This window comes from Balearica regulorum, chromosome Z (genome assembly GCF_011004875.1).
Source record: "Balearica regulorum gibbericeps isolate bBalReg1 chromosome Z, bBalReg1.pri, whole genome shotgun sequence".
In the NCBI taxonomy this organism is placed as follows: Eukaryota; Metazoa; Chordata; class Aves; order Gruiformes; family Gruidae; genus Balearica; species Balearica regulorum.
Genome location: NC_046220.1, coordinates 45590489 through 45604715, shown reverse-complemented (window position 1 = coordinate 45604715; position 14227 = coordinate 45590489). Strand labels below are relative to the sequence as shown.

At 39.0% G+C, this 14227-nt stretch overlaps 1 protein-coding gene across 4 annotated transcripts in view; it reads right to left on the bottom strand.

Annotated features, from left to right (window-relative positions):
- PRUNE2 (prune homolog 2 with BCH domain) overlaps positions 1-14227 on the bottom strand; it is a 138639-nt gene that overhangs the window by 31797 nt on the left and 92615 nt on the right. The gene's annotated exons all lie outside the window — the stretch shown is intronic.

The window sequence follows — 14227 nt, the reverse complement described above, 5'->3', positions numbered from 1 at the left end:
TTTTAATGAATACTCCTTATTGAAGAAGTAAATTAACTTACTTTAGAAAACTCCATTCTAATTAGCTATGACTTGCTGGATTGATAAAAAAAAAAAAAAAAAAAAAAGGATCTTTCACTTGGAACAGAGGTCAAAGTCAAATAAGCTTTTTGTGACACAAATGACTTCTTTTATGTGGTACACAGACCAGTCATTTAAGCATCAGCTGCACTAGGAATCAAGTTACTGCATATTTGCTTTGATAATTCAGGTCTACTTACTTGTTCAAAAGGAGCTAAAAGCCCCTTGTTTCTCAAAGGTGGATCAGAGACAGATACCAAATGCTTATGAAAGGAGGAGAGAGAGTCTGGAGGCTGAAATCCTTTCCTTGCTCTTTCTTGGTTCAGACATTCTTACAGCTCAATAAATTAATAATCTTTAAATAATTCTTAGTGCTCTCTCAAATCAGTATTTCTCAGAATAAAAGTTATCCTTCCTGACTTTTCTAGGTACAGCAGCATTCTGCTATTTTGGAAAGAGTAGCTCTGAATATTCACAGCAATATGCATAATCCCTACGGGCTGTGCTACCTCACCCTTGTGTCATATGTGATATATCACCATTTTCCCAGGCTGCTCTGCAGCTATTCCATATCAAGAAGTTAATTTCTTTAGTCTAAAATAAATAATCTCTCCAATGGGTTGCTGTGAATGAACACCTACAATCTGCAAGAGAGAGCAACATTAATCCAACGGTGACCGTCACCTTTCTAAATAGAATCCCTCCGCTCCAGCCCACCACAACTTGCTCACCAGCCAGACTAAATTGTATACATTTTCCAGGCTTTTGTACTCACCAACACACAAGTTTAATCTGAAGCGAAGCCCACAACTGCCAAACACTTTCCTAGACAAGTAACTCATGTTTCTTTTGTGCTGCTCCCTCTACACACAGAAATATGTTTATGCTTAAATTTTCATAAGATGTTGAAGGTTTTTATAAAGTTTCAAAGCGCAATTAGTAAAATGAATGACATGGATGGATTCATCTCAGCTCATATTAACACAAGCTTGTTTGAAACTAAATGGGAGGAGGGGAGATGAAGTACAATGAAAACACATCTGTTTTTTTTCATATTCTCAAATTCCACACATTATGCACGTACACCCTGGTCTTGGATGAAATAAAAGTCCTGCTTATAGCCCATTGTCTCACTGGTTTGCAGTGAAAAATTGAGCTGTTTTAAGGAAGAATGCATGAACTGTGAAGTTTTAGGTACTAAAACAAGGTAAGGGAACTCAAGTTCCTCCTCGAGTCGCTTTTGTGGAACACAGGCAGCACAAAGTAATTTTCCTTTAAACCCTTCTCGTCCTCACCTGTAGCATCACCCTTACGCAAGCACAGAGACCAGGTAAGGAGAAATGAGAACTTGAGGAACTGGACATGACAATAGAGTATTTTGCTCGGAAGGTATGAAAAAGCCCTTGGTGATTATCCGGTAACGCCTGTCCGCTGACTCTCAGCATGGCTCCGTCTGAAAGTGTAGGGTTAAGTGCTTTTCCAGGCCAAGGCCAGAGTACACAGTACCTTGATTAAGCCCATCCCTGGACTTTCCACCGCAAGAGGCAAACTACTAATGGCTCTTACAGCATTTCAGTTGCTGCACCTGAAGGATGTCTAACCTCTTTCGGACAAAATGAGAATGCTGTTCTTCCATACTCAGAAGCATTAAAAAGCCTCAGAAATGGTAGAGTGCTTAAAGATTTGCTTTAGTCTCAAGTCAGAATTTACATCAAGGAAGAGTTGACACAAAGTGTGTTCTTAATTGCTATATTCTTCAGTTTACAAATCTGTGCTACAGAAATTTATATAAATTTAAAGCCAAAATATCTCACCAGATAGCTGACTTACAAGGGGTGTTTTGCTATCATCCATCTCTGTAGCTGCTCTAACACTCACTTCACCTCATATAAAAGAATATCAAAACCCATTCTGTTATTAAACCCTTGACACATTATTCCATTTTTAGAACAGAACTGAAATTTTGCTGGTTTGCATTTACATCCAAATACAACATCTTTCCCTTTCTTTTGTATGTTATATATGTGTGCACCAAGCTTATGGCTTGTAATTGCTGTTCCACTTCTGTTCAGAAAAAGCTAGAGATTAGAAGTTTACAGACCCTTGCTACAATAGTATGTTGTAAAATAACAGCAAGTATCTACTTTCTGAAATCATTACTCTTTCTTGGAGTGCTCAGAAAAGACAGAATATAGTTATGCTGTCCCTTGTTTTAAACAGAAGATGGCTCTTCTGGTTATAGACACAACTCTATAAACTGTGTTATAACTGAGATGTATTATTTCAGAGACCTTTAGTGCCAATGGACTAATAACAAATCCCAATTTAATGTGCATGTGTTTGCATTTTGATACTTCTCATCCATGTAAGATAGGTAGAAATGATCTACAAGCAAAGTCAGAGAACTGTTGACATACTTCAGTATCAACTGTGTCTATAGCCAAAAGAAGATGCTATAGGAAATAAAGCATTAGTTTATAAAGTTGAAAAATAAAACCTGACAAAATATGGGCTTTAGTTTTAAGAAAGTCTGATGAAAATGCACAGAAAGAAACAGAGAAAGAAGCCAGAAACATTAGTCCCAAAAAACCCAACTGGATTATGTACTAGAAGAAGAAGAAACCCATTAGCAAATGCACTCACTAAAAACAACCCCCAAAATTGCTTCCTAAAACTAGTCCTTGCTACAAAACTCCCAGACAATAAACAAAAATTTCTACAGTTGCCTAAGCAGAAATAAAGGAGACTGCAGTGTGAGTGCAGGTTCAGCAGAATAAAATGATCCCTAAACTGTAGTTGAGTATGCAACAAATCGGTGACATACACTGTGCAGAATTCAGTCAGTATCAGTCAGAGACCATGCTTCAACTACATCCACATACCAAGAAAATGAGCATCTTGGAAGGAATGCACTCCAGGACATCTGAGACTAGAAAAAAGTCATTACTTTTACTCACAGCTGTGTAAAATAATCATACTGTATACAGGTGACTTGTAAAAATGGATTAATTTTATAACCTCCCGAGAGCTGCATTTAGCAACCATATGTTAGTATACTGAATTAACTGTGTTTCTATGGCTGTTTATTTGGTGGCTCTTAATCACAAATTAGTTCAGGAAAAAAGCTATAGACTGAATACTGGAATTTATGCATAGCATGAGACTTTTATTCCCATCTCTGGATGCAAACCAAAAAAAAACCCCAAAAAATTATCTGTGGTGCTTTGTTTGAGCCAAAAGCTTGATTAATCAAACATCTGTGCAAATGTCAACTAATCATTGTCATACTGCTGCACAGTAGATAAACACATGCTGACATTCCTATTTCACAGAAAAACATGTCACTTACTTTCTTGACAGCCAGAATAAACCATTGCTAAACTAGTAACATTCACTAGTTTTTCACACTTCACTCTTCAGATCTAAAGCTCCTTTTTCTGTTTATACTGTTACTTAATATTTACCATGTACTGATTTTTTACTCCATTTTCAGCATCAAAGTTGGATTAAAAAGTTAGGCATGTCTGTAAGAGGTAATATTCTTTCTGTAGGAAAATCCTGTACTCTAGGCAGAAGATTTAAATTGTTTGCATTTCAGTATGTTAACTGAAAACATGTTAAAATTCTCACTTTGGGCCACTGAATAAATTTTTTAACCAAACTTTATTAAAATGTTTCCTAGTCTCCAGTCAAGTTCAATGTTTAGCATCTGTTTATCTAGTTATCTTTTTCCTTGTTCCTCTTCTTAAATTTTCACTGTAAACCTCAATTTTTTTTTTCCCAGGTAGCCACTCATAGTAGTAGGCTCTCCTCTGTGCTCTTATCAGTTTCAGACTGTTAAAAAAAATAAAAGCCGCTATTCTTAAGCATACGCTGCTGCTTTCACTGCTGCTAGGCAGCCGCAGGCTGTCTGTCCTGACTCCTTGCCAGTGTCCCTCCCTGTGTCACAGCACAAAAGAACCAAGGAAAGCCAGGGAGGGGTGCAAGGATCCATGGAGGGACAAATCTAAGTAAATAGATGAATGATAATGGGATTCACAAGGCTATTTCAGCAACCTTATGCATATGCCCATGGATGAGGTAGTCTTATGGAAGGAATCCAGGGCTCCAGGCTTCTTCAATTATCTCTGACTTCCAGCCACAGGAAATAAAAAGGCATCTCAATGTAGAATGAGTGAAATTGGATTTAAGTCCCAAACCTCAATGACTTGTTGAAACAGGGTCTTAGGAATGCAAACCAGGCTGATGCTACCTGCAGCAGATCCGAGAGTCCCCAAAAGTCTCTTTCTAGAGGTTTGTCACCAGCAGGTCACAGAATGCTACAGGAAAGAGTGCAACCCAATGAACACCTATTGAATACCTTATCCTGTCCTTTCTGCATCCCCAAACATTGTTAACCATGCACCATTCAAACATTGCTCTAGAGACAGGATAATCAGTCCTTTCTGGGGCTTTTCAGAGCTCCTAATCACCTGAGTACCGGGCATTTCCAAACATTATTTGGCATGCCTTGGACGACAGCTTTATGAGGTAAAGATAAGGAATTATTCACTGTTACAGAAAAGAAAGAGAAATCAACTTTGAGAGTATCCATTAATTGTGAGTTCCTGATATGTGATGCCTAATAACCTTCGGGGTTTTTCTCTGAATATGTAGTGTTTTATAATATCTTCTATATGCTACTACTGATTCTCATGACTAGCTGTCACTGAAAAAGACTGGTATGGTCAGACCCCCGTGGCTTCACTTTGGCATCCAGAAAGAAGAAATCAGACAGGGGTCAGAGGAGGACATGTGTGATGCAAGCAGCTGCTGACTCCTAGTGAGCTGCCCTGTACCACATAACAACAGACAGGAGACAATTCTTCAGGGCAGTGTTAACTGACTGTACCCATGAAATAGCGCTGTCTCCAACTATGCCTCTTACAGTGGAGTGTAGAACCTGCTAGGCATTTCCTAATATTACCAGTTTAATAATATTCCCTTAACTCATTATTTTGCATCCAAAAGCAGAAGAACAAAATCTAAGGCAGAAATAACATGTCACTTGACTTCTATTGCTCTGCTTGCGTTGCATTCACATACCACCACAGCATCTTGCCCTCAGAGCAGAAGCTCTCTGCTGTTACGTGCCTAGTTCAACACTGCTTGATCTTTTCTAAGCCAGTGGAAACTTAGCAGAATTAACAACACAAAGTTGGGGAGCCTGTGTGAAGGGTGCTCCTCCATCGGCGTTGGAAGACCACAAGGTCTGGACATGAGCTACATTGGTTCAGAGCAGTATTAGCGTTTAGAAGGCTTGTTTAAACTTATCTGATCTCTCTACTCTTAATAAAAGTTGTTAATATTCTACAAATAACATCTAGATGATCTGTTAATCAACAACCACTGCTGAACAATCACTACAAGTGCACTGTAACAAGGTAATGACAGCAGAGAAAGCAGGAGTTAAATCTATCTGATCAAAAGATCTTTAAGCATAACCTGAAAATACATTTTGCTTGAAAATTTTATTTCTAAAAATTTATTAAAATGCCAGGCCTAATCACACATCTGGGACCTGATTCCCACCTTCCACTTTCATTGAGCAATTAATTACTACTTGGGAAAACTCAGTTTTATTTTTCCTCACGTTAAAACCAGTTTTCCGTCTAGCATGTGCAGCTCACAGTGACCATTTTCCTGCCATACTGTGCTGTCAAGACCATTCATAGGAATACCTGCAGCTCCAAATGATGCAATTGGCACATGAACAGCACTTGAAAAAGCAGTATTCATCTTACATCCAGTGCAGCCATCTGCACTTTCAGGAAGTATACTAATGCTCTGAGAGTCGTTAACAGAGTAGATGTTGCAGGATCAGAAGCAGAAAATCTTTAGAAGTTTTATATTTCTAAAGATTTTCTGCTTCTGATCCTGCAACATCTACTCTGTTAATGAATCTCAGAAGTTTTATATTTTACGCCCTCCTGAGATTCTCCAGTGGAGTTTTGAGAACTCCCCTCCAACTATTATTACATTCTATACCTTATCAAGCACATTTGCTTCCAAATGAAGACACGCTAAAATGCCTCAGACTGCTCTTAACCATTAGCAATAATCACTAGTTCTGCAACTGAGCTTTCTTCTGAAGTTTAATGGCTATTTCCTGTTTGCTACTTGGCTTTTCTGTAATACTGTCAACTTTTTTACTTTGCTTAATGGATTTGTTCCTCTGCATGTATGGATGCTGACACGTACAATGATGATGATACTTATTACCATACTGTACTAGCTGGAATCAAATGTTTTAACAAAGTATCTTACTACAGGTGAATTATTCTGTTTTGCTTGTATGATAAAGTGTTTTTAGGGATAATTTTCAGAGCTGCTAATCATAACTTACTTAACATCAAGATGTACAAATTCATAGCACTTTTACTGATCTGTTACTTAAAGCATTAGGATTTTTCTATCACTCCTCTGATTTCAAGCACAGCCTTTGCACAATGTATAATATGCTGATAGACAGGAAAATATACATGGCAAGATTTTTTTTATATACTGTACGACATTTTTCTTTTCCTCCCCGCATAATGCTTTTTCTCTGGTCCTATTTATGACTTCATTCCTTATCGTTCTCAAAGAACTTCTATTACTTCTATACTTTACATCTTGTGAATTTGTTAATTTTCTCTTTTCTTCTCACTTCTGTGTCACAGTACTGCCGAATTTCCATCTTTTCCATGTTAATGTAACTATGATTTCACACCTTACGATTTTCGATGTTATTAAAATTTAGATTAATATCTTACCTATTGCAGCAAACCTACAAATAACTAACAGCTTCATTTTCACTACCTTGGCTATGACTGAGCTAAAAAAAGGCTCTGAAGAGACATTGACGTTAAACTTCAGTCTCTCTTAAAGCTGCAATTGTCAGAGACATAACAGATAGCAGGGAAATGTAAGTGACAATGCAGAATGTGGAGCGCGAATTTTAACCAGCAGGTTAAAATAGAAGTAACCTAATGGGTGTAAATTGGTAACTGAAATGTTCCCATCCATATTGGGTGATTTGCAGCTTGGGAAAAATACAGGCAAAGCCCAACCATGAGCCAGGGAAGACAGCTGCTCAAGGCACATAAGCTCTACTGAAGCAGTAAAACTGGCACCAAAGGCGGCAATCCTGCAGCCTGCTTGCGCAGGCAGGAGGTGTTAGAGCGGGGAAGGTTGTCAGACCCTGCAGTAGGCAGGTCTAAGAAGGCATGGGCAAAGGGAGACAGGAGACGCAGAAAGCCACTGGTTGTCTTCAGAAGAACTCTGTCACTGAGTTGGAAGGGCCACAGAAGCAGAAGGAAGATAAAAACCAACCAAAGTATGGGAGAGAGGAGGATGTCAGACATAGCAAAAATGTTGAAAAGACCCAGAGCGACAGGAAATGCCAGACTGAAGAAGTAATGCCCAGAAATGTGGTGAGAAATTCGGGCTCCTCCTTCCCCCCATGGCAGTCCTCACACATTATAGATGGGAAATACAAAGGCAACATTAGCTATATGCTCCACTGCTTTAGACAAGCAGGCAAAGGGCAGCTGGGCTGCTGTCCCTAAGACAGCTCTCTAGAGCTTGCTGCCAGTGTTTTCTGCTAAGGAGAGTGATCCTGTTCTTGTAGGACACAGTCAGCTTTCATCTGATAGCCTGAAATAAGGAAGTCTGATCTGCTGTTGTCCGTTTTTCACAGCTGCAATGACTATAAGGAACGCAATCTGCAGTATACACTAAGAACTAATTAGAAATACCTGAACAAGTTACTTCATAAAATCCTGTAACAGCTAAGCCATTTCCTTCAACGTCCAAAGGTAAAACAAGTAGATAAACTAAGAAATCTGTCGAGCAACAGGACTGTCACTCCCATCCTCCCCTCTGCCTCTGTCTCATTTGTTGTTGCAGTAGCACCATATATTTCTGGATATTTGTACAGGGTCTGATGGGAAGTGTCTCCAGTCCTGAGGACACTACAGAGATAAAAACCAGCTTTATCAATATTCACAGGTGCTAACAAAATTGTATTCTCATCTACAGATTGTTTCTTGGTAAGTTTGAGAGCTGCACCTTTTGCCTGAACAAAGACTGTGGAGTTAAAATTGTTTTGGGTTTTTTTTCTCTGCCTTTTTCTACAGATATATTACAAGCTGTTAAATAACATTGCTCTCCTGTTACTGCTGAATACTACAGAGGTGCCACAAAACTACAATAGGCTGCTTGTAGCAGGCTCTAAGTTTTGAAAGTAGTGAACTTATGTGAAAGCGACTTGTCTCTAACTACACAGATTTTCTACAATATTATCCAGATTTATGCAAGGCCAAATAACAGCCAGATTCATCAAAGACAGGAATAAAAAAGGCTATTTTAGACCTTAGTGCTCCCCTGCCCCACAAGAGACAGCAGCAGAGAGTGTGGGTGAGAGTCATGGGAGGAACAAAGCAGCCCTGGAAAAAAAGTGTTTTGGCAGAGTAAGGATCAGTGTGTGTCGTGTCGTTCCCGCCCCGAGCACCACGGTTGCCTTAATGCTTCCTGACAGCGCTGCTAGAGCTGCGCGCATCTTCCCTGTCTCACCACAGCTCTGCTTCCCAAGTGTATTAATACAGATAAGTCCAGAAATGACATCTCTGCCAGGCCCCTCCTTACTTAGAATGATTCTGGCTAAATACACACACCAAACCTGCATACATCTCCTTTCAGTGTTGCTCTAAGTAGCTAATATTTAGACATTCCATACATTTTCAAGGACTCCTGCACATTACTATCATTTGTTTGCTTATCACACTTAAAACTGGAGAATATTTTCATACCTTCATCACAGACAGAAAAGTAAACAACTGAATGGAGCTGAATCAAGCTCCTATAATTATATTTAAATAAAAATGCTGCCTGTACAAGCCAACTTTTGAGGTAATTTTTCAGTCCTCTTATCACTGAGATTATTGCTGCATCCTTGATCTGTCAACCTTCAGAGATTACATATTCTGTTCACTGCAACATTTTAAAAGGACATTGCAAAAAAAAAAAAAAGTCATATGCTTCAGTTTATAGAAAAAAACCCTGAAAACAATACGATTGTCAAGTAGTCTACAATGAGAGCTATCACAAACAATTGCTATGCAAGTAATCAAGCAGTCTTAAAAGCAAATTATCCACTGACAATGCCCAACATTCGTTCCTTTTTTTTCCCCCACCATATCCTCAGAGCTAGGCAAACAAGCTGAAAATAGTCTCAAGTGCTAGGTGAGGGCTGTGCAGTGAAGTTTTGTTTCCTAATTACAAATACTGTGCCTGCGTTCAGACAAAAGAAATCCCATTGAACTGATGTAAGCTTCTCTCATAAAGAGCTGCAACAGAATTAAAATACAGCTGCCCAGTTTTCAGTAATGAGGTCCTGGGTGCTTTGCATCATGCTGACAAACATTTCCCCTTTTTCTGTCTAAAGTAACTGCAACAATAGAGCCATTAATCAGAAAACCTTCTGCATATCAGCCTCTCAGCACAAAGAGATGCTTACCTTCTAAAGACTTGAAGAGGCCTTTCTAGTGGGAAAATAATAAAGATGCTTTACTGCTGCACTTCAGCATCCCTCTTTCTGTAGCAGTTTACTAGGAATACAGATCCTCCACCATTTTCTTGTCACGTGGCTAGTGGTACTGCTAAATAAGGGTGATCACCTGCCTTCAGATAGCCGGCTGTGTGAACCAGCAGCTACCGGGCTTTGGTTAAAGGAGCACTTAAATTAATGCAGAGCTGTGCTTCGGCTGTGAATTTTTTTTTTTTTTTTTTTTTTTTTTTTTTTTTTTTTTTTTTTTTTTTTTTACATTCCCTGCAGAGCTTTGTCGGAGCATCACCAAACTTCGATACGGCGAGTCAGCTGGCAGTGGTGAAAAGCTCCCTGCTGTTTCATTTCAGAGCCTGAGGAAAGTGCGTGATGAGAGACTGCATGACAAAAGTTCTTATGGATTCTACTGTCTCAGCCCTCATTTCTGTTTGCATTGATGTTTGTAGAGAACATGCATATTCAAACATGCTTTACATAATTTGTTCGGTTTGCAGTTCAGCTGTTGGAATGCAATGCAAATTTAAAAACAAAACAAAACCCAAACCACCACCAGTTCAGAAGGCAGGGTGAATTCTAGAAACACAAACTGTGTGAGCACCAAGAAGCAATGCTCATGGCCTGTGGCTCTATCAGCCCAATTTCACAATTAAAGCAAAATTTCGTGACCACAAGTGAATAATAGCGAGTGGGATTTTTTTCCTTTTAAAATTGTTTTTCAGTCACTAAAATGTTGTTTGCTTCTTGTTAAAAGGTTTTTGTAAAGTACTTGGTATTTGGCATGTAAATATAAGTGCTGTTTTTACAAAAATAGAATCATCACCATATTGGCTGCTGCTATTGTTTAACAGCTGGCTCTGCAATGGAAAACTGGGTTTTTAGTTTTAATTAATTTTCAACCTCCAGATGGTGATGGAAGTTACTGTATCACCCCAAAATTGATAACAAAAAAAGACGGTTGTTATGACTTCATAGGTCAAATCAAGTACAGGGAAAGAAATGGTATTACTAAAGCCCAGGCATCAACAGCATATGTTGTTATTTCCATCAATAAAAAGGTTAGCAGTGACATTCACTGACATTAAAATAGATTATTACAAAATTTAAAAAAAAAAAAAAAGCTTTAGTGCATTTACAGTTATTTTGTTGGAAAGTTCCCTGCTCTGAATCTATCCCAGGAATTCTTCTGTTTTCACAGAAGAAACATCTTTGCAAAGGCTAATATATAACATCGAGCTTCTACTACATAATGTATATTACTATAATGATTATAATGGTATGATATATAATAATGTAAAATACATTAATTATATAGTTTGCCATCCTAAACTCAGATGAACACTAAAATCTCAGGTTCAGAGCCAGCAATCTTAAAGACCTTGCTCTTAAAGGTCTAGCTTCAATCCCTTCAATCAAAGGATTGAAACTAAACAAAATGTTTAGTGTTTCACTGTTGCAACTTTTATTTACATGGACTTTCCTACAAGCAACCTTCTTAGTTGTTGCTCCTTTCCTTACATGTTTGTTTTTAACCTTTACAGCATGCTCCTTGTGTTTAGTCAATTGTCGTGCTTTGTGCTGCCAAGTGGGAGACCTGAGTTCAATTCCCATTTCAAGTCCATAATCTTGTAGTTCAGCGGGAGCTGGAAGCAGCACTGCAGCAGCATGCCTGGTCCCCAGAGTGCCTGAAATCGCTTTCCAGTAAATCTGGCCGATTAATAAACCATCCTGACAGGAGTGAAAGATGACAGCCCCATGGGTATGCAAGGAAAAAGGGAAACAGGCATCCAAAGGGAAGTAAAGGTTGCTTTGAAGAATGTGGCCTCTTAAACTTAAAAGAGATTTTCTATCCTTTAGGCTTTCTAGATATAGCAGCCTGCTTTGCCCGTTAAAGCAAGCTGCAAACCTGGGCTCCTTAATTCATGCCTTATCCTAGCTTTGGGGTGATAGAATAGACTTTTTAAGAAAATAATAGGTGAAACCCTTGGTCCACTGGAATCAACGAGAGTTTTTTCCCCTGGTTCCATTCCGTCAGTATTTCAGTTCAGTACTGGATATTGATAGAATAGAATCATAGAATATCTCAAGTTGGAAGGGACCCACAGGGGTCATCAAGTGATATTTGACCTGAGTCGTTAAAGGCTTTGAGATATATGATGTGCATTTGGCTAAGTCACAGACATAGCAGAGTAGTCTCAGAACTCTTATTAATCTTGAAATAGTCAGCGATTTTTCTTTCATTTTATTTAATTACCTTTATTCACTGTCAACCACAGGCAATGTGATGAAAACAGACTTCTCTATTAAAAATTCACTGGATTGTTTACAGTACTGGGCAATTTTAATAGACATCAGTGCAGCTGTGGTCACAGAGAGATATTTTGGACAGAGGCAATGTCCCAAAAGTCACTACACAAGTGAGCAGAAAAGACCGATTCCTGCTTCCCTGAGAACATGATAAATGAAGCTTTCTTTTGTGAAAGTCTTATTCTAGTGGGTTAAATAAATCTTGGCAGTTGTTTAAAGGAAATTGTCTTCATCTCAGTTTTGCCACTCTCCCCTAGTTCTCCAAGCTCTCCCCCAAACCTTCCAAGCATCAGCATCCTTATCTCTACTGCTCTCACTACTTCCTATTCCTCAAGCCAATACATCAGTTCATAGTATTTCCCTCAGCTCTTTCTAACTTTTCCTACTAAGGAGAAAGATAATCCTTCCCTACAGTAAAGGTAAAAGCAAGAATGATCTGGTATACACAACCACTAACACACCCGGAGGAGGGTGTTGGTAGGTAAAAGTCATCTGCAGTGCTCTCCCTCTGCCTCCTGACCACTGTGTCACCACTGAGCTTCATACAGCTTTGTAAGACAGGACAGCTTCTATCAAGAAGAAAAAGACCTCCAGTCTTCATAAATTTTACTGCGGGCACACCTCCAGCCACAGCAGCAACAGCAATGCATATTATCCTGCCTACGCAAAATTCATACAGTGCTCCACAAATTCTTCACTCTCAGCTGTTCACATATGGAAAGCTGTATAAAAAGCTATTTTCTTTCTGGAAAGGCTGACATTAATAATGTGCTATCAAATTTTTTTGTACTTTTTTATGATACCAAAGAAATCTCTAGGGTTTATTATTTCTGGTGTCTGTGTATTATTGACACAAGTTTATATCTTTTCTTCACCTTTTTAATACTTTTCTTCTCCTGCTGCTGCTGCTTTATCTTGCAGAAGAAAAACAGGACAGGAGAGATGAAATTTACCACCAGTTACAGACTTTTTTAAAACCCACCTGAACAGCCTAGAGAGTTCTTATGTTTGACATTGGGATGAAGGGGACAGTGACCAGCAAACATCAAGGTTTTAATCCACTTCTTCATTCTCATTTTTGTTTACACTTTCTGTTTCAAAAATTTTATTCCCTCTTCTACAGAACAGTCAATTTTCTTAGACAAAGTGACAGACACTTTCTGGATGAGAGCAGAAAATAATGCAAACCACATGCTTTACCAACCCTTATCCACTACTAAAGAAACCTACTTCAGCACAGTACGCAAGCACGAACCTCATTTTTTTCTAAACAGAGACTTGTGAATAAGTAGATTCAGAAGGGGGGTTAGAAGGCAGTTACTGAGTAAATGCCTCCATAAACTTTGGACTACCAATTCAGTTGTGCATTAGTTGGGATGTCCCCATCATCTGTTTTGAGTACAAACGATGTGTTTCTTTATTCTTCAGAGATAATGTGTTTGTGCCATACATAAATATGTGACAGTGAAGTACATACCTAAAAATAACGAACGTAATTTCTATACGCTGCAAAGGGGTATTTGAAACAACAACTGGCAGGCCACAAGGAAAGCTTCCTTGTGGGAAGCAAAGGCTGCAGTAGAGAAAGCCCCTGATTCAGAAGCCACTTCTAAAAGCCAGAGATGGGCATTACAGGTTCAGAATGCATAAAGCAGAAGTATTTGACAAAACAAAAAAATGAACAGAGAGCATAATCCACGCTAAGGGCACAGCTACCCAGCCAGACCTTCAGATTAAGGGTGCTTAATTTTCTGATGCCAAGCAGGTTTAATTAAGCATATCCTGGGAAACAACTATTCAGTCAAGGCAAGAGTCACATTTAGTGAAGCATTCAAGAAACTTTCCTGAATCAAAATTATGGCCTTTCATAAGTACAAAAATTCAGGCAGAAGGGCAGTCTAAGAGCTAAGAATCATAGAATCATAGAATCGTTACTGTGTCCATCTCTGGGGTCCCCAGTACAAGAAAGACATTGACCTGTTGGAGAGAGTGCAGAGGAGGGCCATGAACTGATCAGAGGGCTGGAGCACCTCTCCTATGAGGACAGGCTGAGAGAGTTGGGCTTGTTCAGCCTGGAGAAGAGAAGGCTCCAGGGAGATCTAATTGCGGCCTTCCAGTACCTGAAGGGGCCTACAGGAAAGCTGGTGAGGGACTGTTTATCAGGGAGTGTAGTGACAGGACAAGGGGTAATGGGTTTAAACTAAAAGATGGTAGATTTAGATTAGATATAAGGAAAAAAATTCTTTACTGTGAGGGTGGTGAGACACTGGAACAGGT